This window comes from Tinamus guttatus, unplaced genomic scaffold (genome assembly GCF_059628265.1).
Source record: "Tinamus guttatus ecotype Peru unplaced genomic scaffold, ASM5962826v1 Tinamus_guttatus_pri_ptg000409l, whole genome shotgun sequence".
Lineage (NCBI taxonomy): Eukaryota > Metazoa > Chordata > Aves > Tinamiformes > Tinamidae > Tinamus > Tinamus guttatus.
The window spans coordinates 888,139-903,279 of record NW_028288943.1 but is presented as its reverse complement, the minus strand read 5'-3'; the positions used below and the strand labels follow the sequence as shown (position 1 = coordinate 903,279).

The 15,141-nt window shown below is 43.4% G+C and overlaps 1 pseudogene; it reads left to right on the top strand.

Annotated features, from left to right (window-relative positions):
• Positions 1-5,872: 5,872 nt before the first annotated feature.
• On the top strand, positions 5,873-11,988 carry LOC104567483 (transmembrane protein 209-like; annotated as a pseudogene).
• Positions 11,989-15,141: the final 3,153 nt, after the last annotated feature.

The following is a 15,141-nucleotide window of genomic DNA, read 5'->3' as shown; positions in this document are numbered from 1 at the left end:
ATTCCAGCGTGCAGCTGCTGTCCCTGGTTGCCTATCGGCTGCATGAGGTGATGCAGCTTGGCGGCGGGAGGAGGCTCCCTCTGCACGTGGGCAAACACCGTCCTTGCGTTGCTCCCCACCAGCTTCTTGGGGTTATTTGCACGGACAGCATAGATCAGAGTGTTCCCCAAGCTTTTTGTCCTCCTCCGTCACCCTCAACCCTCCCCTCGCCACAGCAGACCCTCTAAGCTCCCATCCAGGCCCTTTTCCCTGCTGGCACACAGCGGTTGCAAGATGCGCAAGATGTGTGGCTGGCATCTCCTCCAGTGCTGTGTTTAGCTCCTTTAACGGCTTTTCCTGGGGAAAGGGGACCCCAACAATCTAAGGAGGTGCCTTCTCATCCTATCTCGGAGATGCTCACAGGCTTCCAACTTCCTCCTTCGTAGGCTCGTCCAACGCTTCGCCATCAGGCAGGCCCTCTGATAAGTGCTCCTGCCTTTGGCCAAGGCCTTCCGACCGCTCACCCACTTCCTTTAGCCTCATGGTGTGAAAAAGTAGTACACGGCTCTCAAGTCCTGATTCTGCACCACACAGGCCCTGCTCCTGCTGGGTTCTTCCAAACCTTCTCCTTCTTTGGCTCCTTTCCTGCTCCTCGACAGCGGGTCGTGTGCCTGGCAATTGGCACGGCATCCCTGCTCTGAAGGTCTTATTCTTCTAACCACCACCACAGCGACCTCCTTTGCTAGCGTCGCCTCTTATGCTGCAGGGCTGTCCTCACCCTCTGAAGCCCAAATAGCCCTCTCCCACATGTCCACCGGCGGGGCAGGCTGACTCAATGCTGCTGCCTGTCTCTGCTCTCAGTATTTCCCCAGACACAGCACTGCAGCCAGGCACCACAGCAGGGTGCCAGTGCCTCATGTTGAGCAGTTGAATTTGCTAATGGAAAGCTGATTTAGCTGATTTGGATACTGGCCCTGGGACAAACCCAAGTGAGACCATGGGGACAGACTGCCTCCAAGTGGCACTAGGAAACCAGTTCTGCCAGCATCATTGCTTTGCGAGACTGCAGGGCAGCAGGGAAGCATGAGAGCCCAAGGCCTGCATCTCCTTTCGTAGACGGGAGCACGCAGCATAGCGATGGGGACAGGGAAAGCACGCGTTGCCCTCCCTCTGGAGTGCCTGGAGGCTCTGCCAGTCTCTGCACAAAGCCCTGTGTGCCACGGCCTCAGCTGAAGCAGCTCAGGGCAGCAGGGGTCCTGCTGCTTCAAGTCTCCGGCTGGTGGGTCTGAGCAGCAGCTGCTGCCTCAATATGCTTCAGCCTGCCAAGCCTGGCGGGTTCTCCTGACTCTGTGGCAGGATGCTGTACGGGAAAGAGCAGCCAGCACAGCCGCTCTCGGCTGTGGAGGTGTGCAGCCAGATGCCGCAAAGACTTCCAGGCGCTTGGGAGAGGAGCTCAAGCTGCGGGGTCCCTGTGTAGCCCCTGCCCGTGACCAGCAGCCATTCTTGTCCTGGCTGCGCTGGAGTGACACCACAGTGCCCCTTTCCCTTCCCTTGTCTCCAGGGTGTCTGCCTGCCCTGGCAAGCCGACACAGAGGCAACACGGCCGGAGTCAAGAATGCTGCCTAGCCCGCCACTAAGCATATTCCGTGTCCTGTGCAGTGAAGAGCCCGGTGCCCAGAGCAGCAACCAAGAGCCAACGTGCAGGCCCAGCCCTTATCTTACGGCATTGTGTCTTCTGCAGGCTAAGCGGAAAGAGCCGCCCCCGCACTCGGAATCTGCCCCCGCACTCTGAGCACAGCAGGGTTTTGCCAAGTCCATTCCAGCGTGCAGCTGCTGTCCCTGGTTGCCTATCGGCTGCATGAGGTGATGCAGCTTGGCGGCCGGAGGAGGCTCCCTCTGCATGTGGGCAAACACCGTCCTTGCGTTGCTCCCCACCAGCTTCTCGGGGTTATTTGCAGGGACAGCATAGATCAGAGTGTTCCCCAAGCTTTTTGTCTTCTTCCGTCACCCTCAGCCCTCCCCTCGCCACAGCAGACCCTCTAAGCTCCCATCCAGTCCCTTTTCCCTGCTGGCACACAGTGGCTGGCATCTCCTCCAGTGCTGTGTTTGGCTCCTTTAACGGCTTTTCCTGGGGAAAGGGGACCCCGACAGCCTAAGCAGGTGCCTCTGATCTCCTGTGTCTGTTATCGAGAGAGGATCTTTCAGTTCCCTCCGTTCTTGGAGTGGATCTCATACCAAGACAGCCCTTTCCTTGGGCCTTGTCTCCGTGTGGTTGGGTAGGTCTTTCCTGGAGGATGCTCTTGCGCCTCCCAGAGCAGCTCCAGTTTCCTGGTGCCTCAACAAAACACCTCCAAATATGGTTTTTCTTTTTTTGCTAGGTACCATCTGGCCTTGGAGCTTCCCCCTTTTGGGGCCTTCCCCCTTGGAGCCATAGGGGTTATTTCTTAGGAAGAGCCCAATTAGAGGGGCAAAAGCATTAAATTTTATTCAGAAAAGTGCCTTAGTATGTTTGCTGAGAATCTTTTCAATATTAGTGCTTGTGTGGTAACAGGAAACCATTGGCACCGGCAGGACTGGGGCCGCCCCCTTGGCCTCCATCACAGAGCTATCCTTCTGCATCAGGGCGCTCTTCTACAGCGTCCAAAGTGCTCCTGGCGAGGAGACTCTGAGGGCGGCAGGCACACTGCGTCCTCCTCGTGCTGCTGATTGGAAGCCTGAGGCCCCATCTCCCATTTTGTCTATTGTTTTTTCTAGCTCTTTTCCCCGCTTTTTATTTATTTGCTTTGGGTTTTCCCCTCTTTTTATATTTTCCTTTCCCTTTTCCACTTCTTCTAGCTTCTTTTCTTTCATTTTCCCGCTCTTTTAATCTTTTTTTTTTAATTCATTTTCCCCCTCTTCCAGCGCTTTTCCTTGTTTTCCCCTGTTTAGCTTTTTTTCATTCTTTTCTCCCTTTTAGCTTTTTTCTTTTTTCCCCACTTTTAGCTTTTGTCTTTCATTTTCCCTGCCTTTAGCCTATTTTACTTCCTTTTCCCCCTCTTTTAGATTTTTTTTTACCTCTTCTCTTTCATTCTTCCCTCATTTAGCTTTTTCCTTCCTTTCCCCCCTTTAGCTTTTTCTTTCCTTTTTTCTCCCTCTTTTAAGTTTTCGCCTTTGTTTTTCCTCCTTTTAGCTTTTTCAACTTCATTTTTCTCTCTTTTAGCTATTTTCCTTTGCTTTTCCTCCCCTTTTTACCCTTTTCCTTTCGTTCTTTCCCCCTTTTACCTTTTTTCATTATTCCACCTTTTTAGCTTTTTTCCTTCATTTCTCCTCTTTTGGTTTTTTTGACTTCCCCCCCTCCTTTACCTTTTTTTCTTTGATTTCCCTCTTTAAAACTTTTTCTCTATTTTTTCCTGACTTTGTAGCTTTTTTCTTTCATTTTCCTTCTTCTTTAGCTTTTTCCTTTGATTCCCTCCCCCTCTTTTACCTTTTTTCCTTTTTTTTCCCACTCTTTTAGCTATTTTCCTTCCTTTTTACTCCCTCTTTTAAACTTTTCTTAGCTATTAGCTAAACTTTCCCTTAGCTATTTTAACTTCATTTTTCCCCTTTTAGGAAAAAAATCTTTTTTCTGTTTTTAGGTCTTTTCTTAGCTAAACTTTCCCTTAGCTATTTTAACTTCATTTTTCCCCTTTTAGGAAAAAAATCATTTTTCTGTTTTTAGGTCTTTTCTTTCCACCCTCCCCTTTTAGCTTTTTTCCTTCATTTTCCCCCTTTTCACGTTTTTTTTTTTATTTTACGTTCCATTCCTCTAGCTTTTTAGCTTCTTTTTTCCCATTTTAGCTTTTTTTCTTTTTTCCTCTTTTAAGTTTTTTCTTTTCCACCCTTAAGCTTTTTCCTGCATTTCCCCCCTCTTTTCACTTTTTTCTTTGTTTTTTTTTTTCCTCCTCTTTTAGCTTTTTCATTTCATTGTAATAGCCTTTTAGCTATTTTCTTTTGATACCCCCCTTTTTTTTCTTTCATTCTTTCCCCCTCTTTTAGCTTTCTTGATTTGTTTTTATTCCCCCCCTTTTAGCTTTTTCCTTCATTTTTTCCCTTCTTTTAGCATTTTTTCCTTCATTCTTTTCCCCCATTTTTAGCTTTTTCCTTCATTTTTCCCTTCTTCTAGCATTTTTTCCTTCATTCTTTTCCCCCACTTTTAGCTTTTTGCCTTCATTTTTCCTCCTTTTAGCTTATTTTTTCGTTCATTCTTTTCCTCCTCTTTTAGAGTTCTTTTCCCTCCCAAAACAGGGGGTTTCAGTCGGGAAGGAGAAGGCAGTGCTGCCTGGGCCTCCAGCAGAATGTTGCTTTTCAAAATTCCATTCAGAATCAGCATGGGGCCCTGTGCCCTGTAGGGCCTCGGCGCAAACGGGCCTGCTCTCCCTGGAAAGGGGGCCAGCACTCGCAGTGTTGGTGAGAGGGCTCCTGCTGCCAAACAACAACTGCTCCCCGCTCATGCGTCAGGCCCCGGAGGTTCTAAAGGGGAAGTCCTTTTCTACAGGATGGTTTGGATTCTTGCTTTTCTCCTGGAAGAGTCTGCTGCTGAGGGAGAATCTCGCTGACGAAATCTCTTCAGTTTTTGTCTCCCTCTTGTTACAGAACATGGCAGCCAAAGAGATTTCAGTAGCTTTGCTGCTTGACAGGAGCATGAAGATGAGGAGAGAGGCTGGGCAGCGGAAGGTGCTCTGGGCCTGGGGACTCCTGAATATCTTCGCTGCAGGCAGCATCTATATGGACATGTATGTGGGATGTGCATCTGACTCGATGGCATGAAATACCCTGCTTTGTACAGGTCTCTGGAGCCCGATTACTGCCAAGTGGTAACTTTGGTTTTCTGTTTCCTTTTCCAGACTGGAAAACTTCGCAGTTCCTACTACAGCACCCCCTTGTGGCCACTCTGGTTTATCGGTGTGTGGACACCGCCCATAAATAAGTTTGGTAGCAGTTATTGGTAGCACACTTAAAATAACATATTTTAAAATATGTTTTTAAAACTGCTTTTTGTAGTTGATTTCTTTGTTTTTTATTTTCAAATAATTAAAAAATATTCTTACTCCTGTTCGTGCCATCTAGCATGATAAAAATCTTTTATTATTATTATTGTTCTAGAGCTTGCGCTTGCATCTGTGTTCAGCCTGAATGATGCCTGGTTTGATTTCTGACTGTATTTCAAACACACGCTGTCACCAGGTACCCTGGTCATGACTCATAGGCAGCAGATACTTCTAGGGATGCAGAATGCAGGTAGGGGATATAAATGCCTATTTATCTCTGTTCTTTTAAGTTGGTCTCTTCGTCAAGTGTGTTTCTCAGCTGCTTTGTCTGCCCACAGGAGTATATTAAAATTCAAAATAGAAATGAAAATTGAAGAAGGATTGAGGGGAGAACTGATGAGGAGAGAAACCAAAAACGAGGAGCAGATAGCGAGCTGTTCAAGAGCAATGAGAGAGACTCGCCATGAAGATAGAGGAGGGATTTGTGACATCTCCGTGGGACTGGGGAGGGGGCCTTTTAGCATCATTGCATTTCATTAAGAGAAAGCTGTATGTGTATGTTTTGCTGTGCCTTCCAAGGAAGGAAGAGCGTTGCAGGGGGCTGCTGCGTCTGCAGCATTAATAGTGTTTTTCTGCTTCTTGCAGCGGTACCGACAGCTCCTGCGCACAAGCTGGCAGTGAAGAAAGTGCCTCCTCCTGGGCGTCCTCCTGCGCTGCAGGGTCAGAGTGTGCTGAGCTACAGCCCCAGCCACCCCCTTGGGGCCAATGTCACATTTGCCTCTGGTTGACTCCCAGGCTGCAGCCCTCCTTCAAGCACCAGGGCTTCTTGCAGCAGGGCTTGCAGCTACTCACTGAGCAGCAGATACTGCAGCCACTTAAGGAGTGCGATGGCTGCGAGGGAGCGCTTTGGATTTGCTGCTCGTGTCCTCGTGTTGTGCCATAAGCTGGTGGAGGTGCACAGCAGGCGGCTGCTGCATGGGCAGGTTTGTCTTGTCAGAATTCATCCTTTCCCCAGTGTTTTAGTGTTATTCTTTTTAGAGGAGTTTGTTTCAGACAAAAAGCAAAAATGAGAAATGCAAAGGTCAATACAAAAGAGTAAAACTCATTTCCGCCAAATCAGACTTGACTCTAGAGCAGCAATCTGCAGAACAATAAATTCATCTGTTGAGTCAATTGATTACTGAAATTTATAAGATCAAAGTGGAAGTCTTATTTTCATCATACAACACAACTGTTTCCTTCCGTTCCCCCAAGTTTTCCAGCTTCAGCCCTTCTTTCACAGCTTCCCCACCTCCTGCAAGTGTTGGAGCAGTGCAAGGAGGGCCAAGGTGTCACTCCCGCTCTTCACAAACTTTGCACAACTTCTGCCTGAGTCAAGGTGACGACATCACAGACTACAAGTCGCTGCAAAAATATCTGCAAAGTGAAGAAAAGAAAGAGCGTAGACATCAGCTGCGTAAATCAGTCCCTTTGCTGGGCCTGAAAAGATGGGCAAGGAGAGGATGTAGGTTTCATTGGAGAGTTTTTCCTGTGGGTGAGAAAAGCTGGAAAGGTTTCCAGCAAAGACAGTGAGCTGCTGGAGTCCCAGTAACTAAAACTAACTCACATGTCTGGTAATCCCTTGTGAACCTGGTAAAGGGGCTGCTGGCCACTTTAGCCTTCTACTCAGGAATTCAGACAGGAAGCAGAATGCTGTGATTTCTACACATCTCTGCTGCCTCAGGAATTTCAGGAAATTCTCCTCCATCGCCATAATTAACAAGCATGTCTCTCCAGTCAAAACTGGAGCTATCTATGGAGCTATTGCCTGCACTATTGCCTGATTGTTGTCCTTCTACCTGTAGTAATTGTGCATGACTTGACTGTCTTTTCAGCCAGTTCAGTTTTCAGCCATTGCCTCATAGACCAAGCGCAACTGCTGAGAAGGTTCCAGTATCAGGTGGCTTGGAGGGCCCTCACCCACAAGGGTGAAGGTCATCTGGACTTTCCAGAGGCTGCAGAAGTAGTAAGTGGAGCAGCAACATGGAGCTCCACCCGAAGGGTTGGCCATGAGCTCTATCAAGCATGTTAGAAAGAGGCAGAGAAATTCCTGAGCATTTAACCCCGTTCATGCAGCTTGTAAAGACTTTTTGTTACTGGACAGGTCTGTTTCATGTTCTGGATCAGAACTGGAAACTGATTTCAGCCTCAGAGAGCAGGATACCTGTATTTAGTACAGAATAAAAAGTGGCTCCAAGAAGAATTGTGGCTTTTCCTGCTCTGTGGTGTTTGTAATGAAGTGATGTTCTCTGTGTGAGCCACAGCGGGCAGCAGGAAACCCTTCTGTCCTTGTGGCCAGCTCTTGAGAAGTGTTTTCTTTGAAGCTGATGCATGAGGGATGTGGAACAACTGCAGTTTGCATTATAGGCTGTGGCTGAACTCAGAAACGATCCCAGGCCCTAGAAGCTCCTTTGGGATTTTCCTCAAGTTGCTCTAGGGAGATACTAATGTTCTTTGTGTGGGTTTGGGCCAGGGTGCTTGTGAATTGGTGCCAGCTGGATCACATGGATTGCTGGACCGATTGGTTCAGAAGGGTAAGTCCTATCCCTATAGACTGACTGTTCTTGTTAGGAGAGGTGTGGCCGCCTGGAGAAGAGCCTCATCCCTCAAAGAATTGCATCTTTGAGTGCACTGGGGATACAGGTGGGCTCAGGCACAGGGATTAGAATGGTGTGCTGGTAACAACAAAGCAGTAAGACAACTTTCTAACCTAAACTTCTGCCCTGGCTGACACGGGTATTCTGTATTCTAAAAACTTTATTATTCTGAAATTCGCCCACCTTTGAATGGAGACAAATGCAGCGCAGTGGATGTGATAAGACACGTACTTTTGCATGCCTTTTTTTTTTTTTGCCTTTTTTTAAGGAGTGGGCTGAGTGGAAAGTAAAGATTTTTGAGATGTGGGATTCTTTCTGTTCTGTAACGGATCCCAGAACCTCTTGTTACTTTTAGGCTTTTTCATGTTTGCATTTCTCTTTCCTAGTGGATTAGCATGACCCTTTTAGCATCCCTTGCCCAAGAGATGGAGTCTGTGAGCACTCAGCTGAGAAGAATGGGGTACTCTGAGATGGAGACTGGAGGTAGGATGATAGGAGAAGCTGTGGGGTTGCATTCTCTTGTCCTGGATGGGTATTCCTGAGATTTCTGGAAATTCTGATGAAGGTGCGCTGATACTGCCCTCAGATAAAATTCAGAAGCCTCTTGTTTTCTCTGAGTTTATTCCTGGATAGTTAGAGGCTCCAATTAGCATCCTTACTGGATCTTAAACTGTCAGAAAACCCTTCCGTGTTGCAAGGAAAGCTTCCTCTCAGCTCTCACTGTCTGTTATGGATGCCTCTTTCCAAACTCCTCCTTAAAATCATCTGTTTTCTGAAAACAAAAAAAAAAAAAAAGAGAGAAAATATTGCTGGTATTTCCTTGAATAGTTACCCAGTGCCTTGCCCAAAAGCATTTGGGCACTAAATGTTTTACGAAAACTTAGTTCTGACGCACCCTCTACAAATGTTGTTAAGACTTGAGAAGTCCTATTGTGAGTGGAATCCTATTAAAACCACAGAGCTGGGAAATCTTTCACTTTATATTTAACCTAGGAATAATTCTGTTATCTTAGATAGGCTATTAATCCTTTGTATTGAAGATATTCATAGTAGATAGTGGTAGTGCTAGCTGGGGTTGGTAATTGCAGTGTGAGGTGGATTTGAAAGAGCTCTCAGTGTTAGAAGAAATGGTCTTGGTTGGGGGTAGGAAGAAAAGGTCTTTGCATTAAGGGTAGGTTTGATTGAGTTTCTTTTTTTTTTTTTTTTTTTTTTAGCTTTTGTGGGTATTTTTGGTTGGATTTATTGTTTGTAACTTTGCTTTTACATTCCCATGAGCTGGAATTGTGGCTCCAATTTCCCAGTGCAATTCTGAAGGAGCCCCTTCCATTGGCAGATCACACATACATCCCCTTCCCCAAGAGCTGGGCCCCATTCGCTGCATTTAAACACAGGCAAAGTTTTTTTGTGCAGTTTTAGTCTCCCCTCGAGCCCTGCATTGTTGTGCTGCCTGTGGCTTCCTGGCCACCTCCCCACTCTCCTGCTGCTGCTTAAGGGGGCGTTTGGGGCACTGCCTGAGATGTGACAATTAGCTCTATGCTTAGGAAACAGTTAGGCCAAAGCAGCCATTTCATCTTCATAACAATGCGTTTGTTACCCCCTCGGAAGGGAGGATGTTCAGGTTTGAGCCATGGATGCAGGTGACGTGCTGGCTCTTCTTGCGTGCAGCAGCAAGCAGTGGGAAACAGGCAGCACTTGCTCAAGCTACAGCCCTTCCACTCACCCTGTACACGACAGGGCAGTACTTGGATGTTCCCCCAAGCCAGGAGTACTGGGCTGAGCACATCACAGGTACGTGCTGCCCTTCCTGCCCTCCCTAAGCGCTGCCCTTAGCTGGCTTGAGCGTTGCTCCTCCCAGATACCTGGTCAGTTGAGACGCTCAGAACCCAGTCCCAGCAGGGCAGAGAGCTGCTTTGCAAGGAGCAGCAATGGTTGTTTGGGCAGCTTTCCCTTTTCGGAGCAACGGAGTGGGGTGGGCCTGGGAGCGTTCTTACGAGTTTTAGTTCTCATTTCATGAAGAGGGGGCAACAAGTGTCCTATTCAATCCCTTTGTTCCTAACAAATAAAAATGACCCTTTCTGGTACCTTCCAGGACTGCTAGTAGCTGTATAAATGTTGTTGTTTGCAGAGCTCTCCTGAGGAGGGTGCATGAGCATCTTCCAATGGAGCAGAGGAGGAGATTTCCAAGGCCAGCCCTGGGGTGCTGACTTGCCCAATGACTGCACTGTAAGCTTTCCAAGAGGCCCTGGCCAAACTTCCTAAAGCTGGGCTTTGGGCATTACTTTTGGGGGGTGGCAGCAAAAGAGTACAAATCCTATTTGCCTCACTTATTCTCAGAATCCCAGTGTAATTTTTGAAATTGCAAGCCAGCATTAAACCAGCTACCTGGAGGATTGTGTCTCTCCTGTCTGAGATTAGGGAAAGAGAGCTGCTATATAGTAGCCTTGTGTTCCTCAGTCTTTTTCATGCCAATAAAGTGGGTTTATTTGCACAGGTCCTTATGCACATCTTATGCTCTTACCTGGACTCCAGACTGCCACCAAGCCTCAGATACCCCCATGGCAAAACCTTCACTTCCCAGCACTTCGTTCAGTCCCCAGAGAAAGCAGGTAACTGGCATTCTTGGGCTGCTGCTCCAGCTGCAGTTTGTGGCTTCACATACAGTAGCACCCTTAAAATGCCTCTTTTCTTTGAAACCTTTGATCCACAGACATGACAAAGGAGAATCTCTTTTGCATCTACCAGAGCAGCATCAAGCCACCCCACTACAAGTTGATCTACCACCACCGCATCTACAACCTGCCCAAGGTAGGAGCGTATATTAAGTTTGTTCTGCTCCCAGGGAATCTTCAGCAGACCAGATTTGCAGTTGGATTTATTTATTTATTTATTTATGTGACTACCCACATCTATGGAATATTTATATGTAAGCTGCCTCAGTGCAGAAAATACCAGAAATCACGCTTGAGAAAAGACTAGCATGAACTTCAGCCCTTCTGCTGCAGCAGCAGTGGCTGCTGAGCGGCTCTCAGCTCTAAGTGGCTCAAGACACATGTTGCAGCAAACTCGAGCCCAAACTCTCCTGCAACCTAAAAAAAAACAAGTAAAGACATAGTAACAGGAGTGGGTTACTTTGGTGGACTGTAAAAAAGGCTTTAGGTGCCAAGCAATTTTGTAATTTTTATTTATTAGTATCTTCCAAGCCATGGGACAGGTTAAAATATACCCTGTGTTCAACTAGGAAGAGCAATAAATTAACACAGTTTCAGGCTGTCAGGTTCAGCTTCCTTTTAGGGTTTGGTTAACTGACATTGCTAATATATCATACAGACAATTCTAATCTTTCTTCTTCATAAAATCTTGGCTACTTTCAAGAAATTAGTTCACACTATTCAAACACAAACAAACAGAGATTCAAGCCTACTATCTTACATCATCCCGTGGATGGATAAATATCTATAATTCAACAAAATGTACTGTATAAAAATATTCCTCTAAAATCTCATATTTTCAAATAAATGTTGACTTTTATGTTTATTTATACTTTACACCTTTCTTTCTGAAGAGTTTTACGCTTGAGTCACAAGAGATCTGGTCTTCAGTTTCTAGATATCCAGCTGTCCTACTATTTTAGATCTGTATCAGAAAAAGTTCTGGAATTCTGTAAATGAAAATTCAAATATATAAAATAAAAAATATATAAAATATTTAAGCATAATATGTAATATCTATTACATGTTAATATACATTGTACATATAGTTGTACATTATGTGTTATATATTATACACTATATATAATTTAGTGTATATTAGATATGTTGTCTATGTTTTATATATTCAATAAATATTCTATTTATTTATTTATTTATTTCCTGCAGAAGTAGAAGGCCTTGTCCTAATTAGCTTTCTTTGTGTGGTTGTGTTTCTGAACTTTCAGTTATAGACTGTACAAGTAATTTTGTCACCAATGTGCATTCAGCAACACAAGTTATAGAGCATGTTTTTCAAAAGTACTGATCTGGAGGGATTTGGGGATCTCCCACTGTTTTCAGCTGGGGTTGTGGCAACTCAGGACTTTTGGGCAAAAAAAGGACTCTGGAAATCATAAACTGGGCTTTCAACAGAGCACAACAGACTTTCTGGGCTCATTGATTTCCAGCAAACGTTGAAGTCCTATTTCTCGCTGTGATCTCTTTCAACTTCTATCCTATGAAACTGATATAAAACACAAGCGTTGCTTATCAAAAGCAAACTGCATATTGTTTTTTCTTTTTTTTATTATTTCTGTGATCTTTCAGTCACTTATTGATGAATCAATAAGAAATCCTCTTTTGCAAAACTTAATTTCAAGTTTTACAGAATCTTTTTAGAATGCCTCAGAAGCAAGAATGCTTTAAGAGATCGTTCTTTTCTAAATGTGTTATTGACATCCTACCAGTATTACCATTTTGTGTTAGTACACAGTGTTGGCCAGGTTTTGAGGAGTTTTATCTTTCCCAAGGGGAAAAAGTAACTTCACTTTTAACTCATCAGTGACTCACAGTATTGTTAAAGGTAGTTGTGAGAGATTCTCTCTCCATTCTCACTTTTCATGCTGCAGAGACATCCCTTATTTTGTATCTCTATTCCACCATTCATGGAATTGCACCTGAATTCCTTTAGTCAAAGAGAGTGCAAGGATCGTCTGAAAACCAAGCTAGTTTTCAAACATACTTCTCATGCGTGTTCAAGGTGGTCAAGAACACTGCAGAGCAAACACACAGGAACTGAAAATCTGACCTCAAAACCACTGCCAACACAAGCAGTTGAGAAGAAACTTGAATCTAGGCGCAGCCTTTATCATTTCTGTTAAAGTGGTCAAATGATTAGGCATCCACTCTTTATTTACACAGCGTTGTTCTTATTCTGTAATATTAGATTCTGTTGCATTTTAACAATATATAAAACTACACTGTATAGTGTTTTTGCTTCTAGTTGACGAGCATCTGAAACAGAGCTAGCACTTAAGTACTGACCTCTGTCATAAGATACTTGAAAATGTTTACTTTCCTTTCAATACTACGTATTTTAGTGGAGTATTAGAGATAGTATCTGTTCTAGTCTTTGCCTTTTACTAGCAGCAATTTGTGGGGTTTGTTTGCACTGCACTGAAAACTGTACTTCATTTAAGAATTAACCCCTTTGTAGCCATATGGTTTCCCACTAGGGCTAGTCGGATTTTTCCAGCATGTATCATCAGCCTCAATCATCTCACTTATTGTAAAATGTTGTTTTAGTGTTTTAGTTCCTTGAATAAAACAAAAGTTGTTTCTGCATCACACACAAGTAGATTCAGGAATTGCACTTCTAAGCAAGATATCATAATTTTTAAAAAACTGATAAACAGCACATTTTAGTTTCAGTCTCTAAGGAGCTCATAGTATATCTGAGTCTTTAGGAATGTGAGGAAGGGGGGATTTCATTGTCCTTATTGTGGAGCAAATTTTCAAAGCAAATTATTTTTCCAGTAGAAACAGTGTTTAAAAGGAGACAAAAGTAGGGCTCTAAAATGCAAACTCTCTAACGCTTGGAGATGCAAGAAATGGAGGGAAAAAAAAGCAATATTTTCTATGTGAGTGGAATCTACTGATCTACTTACTGTTTTTTTCTGAAACTCACAGAATATGAAGATTAGCTGTACATTTTAGTGTGTTGGTTCTAGTAAATTTGTTAATCATAAATTACTAAGCAAAAATTGAAAATTTCTGATAAGATGTAGTTAAATATTGTTAATAGAAACTATATATTACAGAGAAGTCAATAGATCATCAACTGTTATTAGGTATTAATCAGATTAGATTTCCAGTCTCTTTCAGAGTTGATTTCCAATAAAGTCATCTGATTTATATATGACTGTGCTACTTCTGTCTTTTAAACAGAATTCTGCTCAACTGCATGCAGCAGAGAAACTGTTTCTGAGTTCGCACCATCAAATTCTGTGGCAGAAACTGCTATTTGCAAGGACTAGTGTACATTTTCTGTATAGAACTTTGTTTTGTTTGACCAAACAGGCATAATTTCTTCTGAAATCTTAGTCCTGTACATCTATTCAGTGGATCGAGTTTTGAACCTGAGCTGGGCACTACGGCATTTCTCATGGCCAGCCTTTGTGTCAGACACTGATTGGTAATAAAAATAATTGAGTTTCTATGAAAAGCAACTTAACAGCATCACTTCAAAGCTTACCTAGAAATTCAGGAAACTAAATAACACCCTTTCAAGAAAGTGCGAGTCTCTCCCACTCACAAGCAGCAAATTGAGCAGCAAGGTGTTTTTTTTTTTTTTTTAAGAGATTTAAATTTAACAGCAAGAAGAGGAAAGAGAGAGAACAATGCGTGAATAAGGACAACCTGTGCTTTCTCCCTGCCTTTCTTAAGTTTTCTATGAAGGCCTGTGAACTGAAAGCCATATTGGTATGGGAGATTTTATATATTGGTGTCTCACCCATTATAGTACATGTATGATTTCATGATGGGTATATTTAGAGGAATATATTTTTTACTATATTTAGAGGAATAGGACAAGAACTCAGAGACAGCTGGATTAATGTACAGAAGAAAATTTGAAAGCTCTGGATCAGGCCACAGCTCCATCAAGTCCTGTTTTGTATCCTAGGTACAAAAGTGGCTGATATCACATGATCTATGAAAAGTAAAAATAAAAATAAATGTATAATTCCTTCTTACTAGGCACTGATCTGGGAGGCAGATACTTCATGAGATAGAAATGGTATCTTTGTATTTAATAACCTTCAGTGTTTTTTTTCTATAAATTATCCAATACTTTTTTGAACATATGTAAGCTATCAGTACCCACATGTTCTATAGCAGAAATATATATAGGATGAAGAATACCTTCTTTTATTTACTCTGAATCTAGTTTCTGCTACTTTACTCTCCTGTTCTACACACTATCTTTTTCTAACTGTGAGTTGATAATTCATAATTCTTGAGACCAAATCAAACAGGGTAAGAGTTAGAACAGCACATTTAGTTTTTCTCATATCAGTACAAGGTTGCTTTTAAACTCAGAGAGAAAAACAAAAGCATGTTTTTCCAGTGCATTCAATCAGAAAAAAAAAGAAACACACTTTTTTTTTGTGAAATTACAAAAAAAGAGCATCATGATTGTATATAAAAGTAGGGAACAGACATCACTTTTATACTTTTCAGAGAGTCACGTCTCTGCTTACAATCTTTCTCATGACACTGTTTATTTTTGATCACAATAACCAGGTTGGCAGCTGACTACATCATTAAACTTTGCAGGTTTTTTTCCTTTAATTGTAAAGATTACGAATCCACAGCATTAGATATATAATGCCATGATCTGGATTTTTTCAACTATTCTGAGTGCTTATCAAAACACATCCAGTCCTGAGTTGAACTGTCGCTCAGGAACAATAATTATAAACTTGATGGCCTGCTATCTACACCATAAGATGTTAACTATGAAATCAAGAGGACAGCACAGACTGCTTTAAT